Genomic DNA, 5,737 nt, shown 5'->3' with positions numbered 1-5,737 from the left:
TCATATATCTTGACTAAACAGGGGATAAAATCTGTGTCAAAATTAAGCTCCACACTCCCAATAGAAGCATTTCCATCAGCAATATCTTCAACCTTGTGCTGTTGCTGACTGCAACTCCCAGCCTCGCACAGCTTCTTGGCACACTTTGAAAGATCTGACGTTTCAGGATGTGATGTAGTGAAATTAATATCCATTGCAGAGGGCTCTCTCTGGCGCTTCTCTCTTTGCATGGATGAATCGTTGGTACATGATCTCAGAGAGCCAGCTCTCAAGGACGACTCTCGAACCTATGCATTCTCTCCTGTAATAGGGATGCAGCATGAAGCACATTGCTCTCCTGAAAGACGAGAAGCAATCTAGGCAAAGGAAAATTGTGCCGAGTTGCAGAAGCTCCATATGAGATCAGATACATTATGAAGCCCACATGCATGGCTATTGGTGTGCACAACAATGCTCCAATCCATGGACCATTCACTTCTTTAGAGAAGAAATCCAAAACAAGATACCCATTGATCACCATCACTAGTGAGGCCACAAGCCATGCCACAACCTTGGTGACAGATCCTATCTTAAAACTGCCCTTGAGTTGATCCTTGGAGACTAAACAAAGAAGTGGAATAAGAGCAAATGGTATCTGCAATGATTGAAGCACGTTAAGTCATTTATTCAAGACATCAAGTGCGGATTCAGATGTGTTGAACACCAGAGCGACTACTATTGTTGGCACAATGGCAAAACTTCTCGTGATTACAGCCCTTGTTCATTTCTTCATCCAGAGATTGAGAAAACCACCCATGATAAATTGTCCAGCATAAGTTCCTGTAATTGTGCTGCTGCTAATAATCCAATTCCCCAAATATAAAGTATGGGCAACATTGTCCAGAAACACAAGATTTACAACAAACTGGGTGTTAAGAGATTATTGGGTTGAATCCACCACTGAGATCAACTTTTGGTTGTAATTAGTAAAAAAGAAAGAATGAAACTAAGCATCGATCAGAAATAAAATTGCAATGTTAATAGCCATCCAGGTGCAAGGAACAGTGAGAAAGAAATCGAACCCCCTAGAGTAAAGATGATGATGCAAAACCAGCAGCCAAAATTTCACAGAAAATAAAATGGAAGTAAAAATCAAGCACCAGCAGGAAAATTGGTATGAACCTTATTTGGTTCTGAATCCGATAACCTGAGCAAGAATAGAATCTCAAACCGAAGAAAAAAAAAACTTAACAAAACATAAGAAAAAGAAATGTCAGAATAATATATTCCTTTCGTTGTAGCACGGGGATGGGCCGAAGTAGCTATGAGCGATTCGGTCCCTATCCATGGTGCGATAATAAGACGATCAACAAGAAAAACTAAAAAAAAGGAAATCAGAGTTACAACAAAAAGAGAGAGGGAAAGACTCGCTGAGGTGCTGCAGAGGTTCTGAATGAAGGAGTAGAGCTCCCCTCTTCTCTTACGGCAGAGGTCTTCTGCTGCGGCTGCAGGTGAATTTCCACTACAACTGGTTCGATTGAACCTCTTTGCCGACAGGGAAAGGAAAGATCATGCAAAAGGGAAAGAGAGCCGAGGGACGACCAAGGGTTGGAGGTAAGGATCGATCGTGAAATATGGGAAGAAGGAAAAGGGGTAATGCAGAGACGAAGAAGCGGTAATGGATTGAAGGAAAGAGCAAGGGGGAAAGGGTGAAGAAACAGATCCCTTGATCCTCCTGCGTGCTCCTCTTTTAAAAAAGGAGAGGAGGATTCGAGAGGAAACTCGTTGGAGATGAATGGAGGAGAGCCCTTGGATTTGTTGAAGATCGGAGGGTAGCAAAGCGAGAGGGAGGATGCGCGGGAGATGGTCGTTGCAGAATTTTCCCTTTTTCAAAAGAAGGGTCCCTAAAAAAAAATCATAAAATGGTTTAAAACGAGTTTTTTAGCAAAATTCAATTTTTTCAAGTTTAAAACCATTTGTTTTCCTCAATTTTTTTGATTTTTGTATCGTTTTTCCAATTTTTTGTATTTTAGTAATAGAAAACTAAAATTTTATGAAAATCAAAGTTTAAACACTAAATTTTTGTATTTTTCTGAGAAATATTTAAAAAGGTGTTTTTCTGAGAATTTCAGGCCATTTCGAGGAAATTTCTTCAGAAGAATGGGTTTGGACCCAATTTTTTGAGAAAATGTTCGAGTTTTGACACTCGAATCGAGAAATACAACATGATGGATCCAAACGGATACCGAATGGACTATCCGAGCTATTTAAAAACTATTTTTGGTATTTTCTGCAATTTTAATTTAAAAGTTGGACAACGAGACTCAGATTTGGATCTGAACAATGGATCCGGATCCGAAATCAATTTAAACATATAAAATGAATTTAATTTCAGTAAAACTTGAGAAATGTATTGGAATTTAGATTTAAAAGAGACTCAATTGCTCAGAAAATGATATCAGGGGCAAAAGGGTAATATAAAAAGATTTTTGAAAAATTTGGGGTGTTCACACCATGCGAAGCATTTTCTGTCCCATCCAGGTTAAGGGCAAAAACCTGAACTTCACTCTCACACACTACAACAGAGCAACAGATTAGCGACGACCACATTTCGTCGCTAATCCGTCGCTAACAGGCGTAGCGACGGATTAGCGACAACGAGGCGACAATATGCTTACGTCACGAATATTTCGACGCTAACTGGCGACGGATTTATTCTATCGCCAGGTCCGTCGCTAATTGTGACGGACTAACGAGCGCTGTATTCCGTCGCCAATCCGCCGGTACTAAACGACGACCACGGCTTGGCGACGGATTTACTTCCGTTGCTATGCCGTCGCTAGATTTATATGAATAGCGACAGATGGTTCCGTCGCAAACACGAAAAAAAATTAAAAAAAAATTATTTGAAAATTAAATACCGAGAACGGTAAAATTTATATTTCCTGTACAATTTATATTTCCTATAAATAAAAAACAAACCACACAAAAAATTCCATATAACAAGAATTTACAACAATTAATCGTTCCACCTTAAAATTAACAAGTTTAATTATTTACAATTCAACAATTACAATTAGGAAACATAAAAAAATAGAACTTCTTCAACACAGTTCTCTAATCATCACCAAGATTTTGTGCGTCTTCTTGTTCATTGTCTTTATCTGTCTCTTCAGCTCCACTACGCTGATTATCGCTAGCAGCCTACACAAGAAAAGAACAATCAGTATTGATAAACAAAATATAATGAAATAAATTACACACTATATGTGATTCTATCATGTGCTCATGTGTGATCTAAGGCAATAAAAAAACTCTATATGTGATTCTATCATGCTCATATGTGATCTAAGGTAGGCAAAAAGTTATATATGTGATTCTATCATGCTCATATGTGTGCTAAGGCAGTCAAAAAATTGAATATGTGATTATAGCATATTCATATGTGTTCTAAGGCAGCTAGAAAAACTCTATATGTGATTCTACCATGCTCAGATGTGCTTTAAGGCAGGCAAAAAACTATATATGTGATTCGATCATGCTCGTATGTGTGCTAAGGCAGTCAAAAAATTGAATATGTGATTATAGCATGCTCATATGTGCTCTAAGGCAGGCAAAGCAAAAAAATTTATATGTGATTCTATCATAAATGATATATGTTCTAAGGCAGTAAAAAAACTCTATATGTGATTTGTGCATGCTCATATGTGTTTTAAGGTAGTAAAAAAACTGAATATGTGATTATAACATGCTCATATGTGTTCTTAGGCAGTCAAAAAACTTAATATGTGATTATAACATGCTCATATGTGCTCTAAGGCAGGCAAAAAAACTTTATATGTGATTATAGCATGCTCATATGTGCTCTAAGGCAATAAAAAAACTCTATATGTGATTCTATCATGCTCATATGTGTGCTAAGGCAGTCAAAAAACTGAATATGTGATTATAACATGCTCATATGTGTTCTTAGGCAGTCAAAAAACTGAATATGTGATTATAACGTGCTCATATGTGTTCTTAGGCAGTCAAAAAACTGAATATGTGATTATAGCATGCTCATATGTGCTCTAAGGCAGGCAAAAAAATTTATATGTGATTATAGCATGCTCATATGTGCTCTAAGGCAATAAAAAAACTCTATATGTTATTATAGCATGCTCATATGTGCTCTAAGGCAGGAAAAAAACTCTATATCTGATTCTATCATGCTCATATGTGCTCTAAGGCAGGCAAAAAGTTATATATGTGATTTGATTATGCTCATATGTGTTCTAAGGCAGACAAAAAACTGAATATGTGATTATACCTGAGAGGGACCTGGAATCGAAGATCCCCTGTTCAGAACAAGATTGTTGATCTCATTTCGGAGAAAGGGGGCGACAGTGTCATGGAAGTAGTTATTCAGTGATTTCGTAACGATCTGGCGTACATCATCACCAGAAAGAATAGTCTGCTGCTTGGAGCTTATGTCGGCGCAAGAAGTCGGTGAGCCGTAACTGGAAGAAGCAATAACTGGTGAAGTGTTCATATTACTCCCAAACCCGAACATGCAACCTTTTTTGGGTTCACCTGCTGCAGTCACCCATGCTGTAAGATCAAATGATGGATGCTGAGTAGCATCATCACCATATCGCTCTACCATCTGTTGCTCATATGCCTCCTACAAAATAATGTTTAAAGTATTCATTAATAATTAATGATAACATTATGATAACTTGCATATATATTGCAATGATTATTAATAGAATTAATACATACCGTTGTCGTTCTCGCCTTCTTTGATACGAAGACTCCCGTGGTCTTCCGTTTATGTGTTTCAACAAACACATCCTTATATGGTACACTGCCTCCTTTTTCTGCTTCCTGTGAAGTTAAATGACAAAAGATTTAGTACACAAGTTTGCAACAATACTTATAAAATTAATATTATATATTGATGAGTTACCATTTTCTTCAGGTGGCTCCCAAATGTCTTAGATCCACCTGTGTGTAGATGGGCTTCGGGCATCTTCGATCGATTTTGTACAGCCTTCACAGAGCGATTTCTAAATGCATCTCCCGCCCACTTATCGCACATTTCATCCCAGTAATCTCTCCTGATAGTAATAGGACCATGGCCCTTCCACAGTAATGGATCATCTACTACGCCAGATGCTTTTTTGCTGCAGTCTTCATAGTGTGCAGCATGTCTGCAAATCGTTTGGCAGCCACCTTCTGCCACACCTTCCTTGCATCATTTTCTTCCACCGTAGTTGCGAAGCGATTCGAAGCCTACAAATATTTTCAGAAAGTTAGTAGACATTACTTAAATAAATTAAATATAAAACACATTAACTATGAGAAACAACTGTATACCATGAATGAGGACCACAATCTGTCTAACACCTCCTTTGGGTACTCTTTCCATTGAGCAACCGGTCCTGGTAGATGTTGAAGAAGTGAATTCCTAATCTCTCGTACTACTTCTTGTGGCTCAAACCTCGTGTTGCACATGAATTGTTACACAGTAAATATCAATATAAAATATTTATAAGATATGCAATAATTGAAAACAAAATACTTACGGTCGATTATCGATATACACTATTCGAATGAGTCTTCTTGTGTCAGCCTGAGAAGACCCTGTTTCCTGTGTTGGCTCTTGACTTGTGTGATCAACTGGTGTAGGTGGGTCGTGTACAGGCGCAACATCATCTGTAAACAAATACGTTAGAAATTCTCAGAACGCGCATTTGAACTAATCAAGCATCCAATT

General features: G+C 37.9%; 1 long non-coding RNA gene across 1 annotated transcript; it reads right to left on the bottom strand.

Annotated features, from left to right (window-relative positions):
- Window positions 1-2,988: 2,988 nt before the first annotated feature.
- Window positions 2,989-4,493, bottom strand: LOC149834744 (uncharacterized). Its single transcript, XR_016432563.1, has 2 exons — window positions 4,289-4,493; window positions 2,989-3,175 (listed from the first exon to the last, which is right to left on the bottom strand). It is a non-coding gene; the product is annotated as an uncharacterized LOC149834744 (long non-coding RNA).
- Window positions 4,494-5,737: the final 1,244 nt, after the last annotated feature.

Source organism: Nuphar pumila, chromosome 6, assembly GCF_984573655.1.
Source record: "Nuphar pumila chromosome 6, dmNupPumi1.hap1.1, whole genome shotgun sequence".
NCBI lineage: Eukaryota > Viridiplantae > Streptophyta > Magnoliopsida > Nymphaeales > Nymphaeaceae > Nuphar > Nuphar pumila.
Note: the sequence above shows the minus strand (reverse complement) of the source record. Positions and strands in the feature narration are given on the sequence as shown.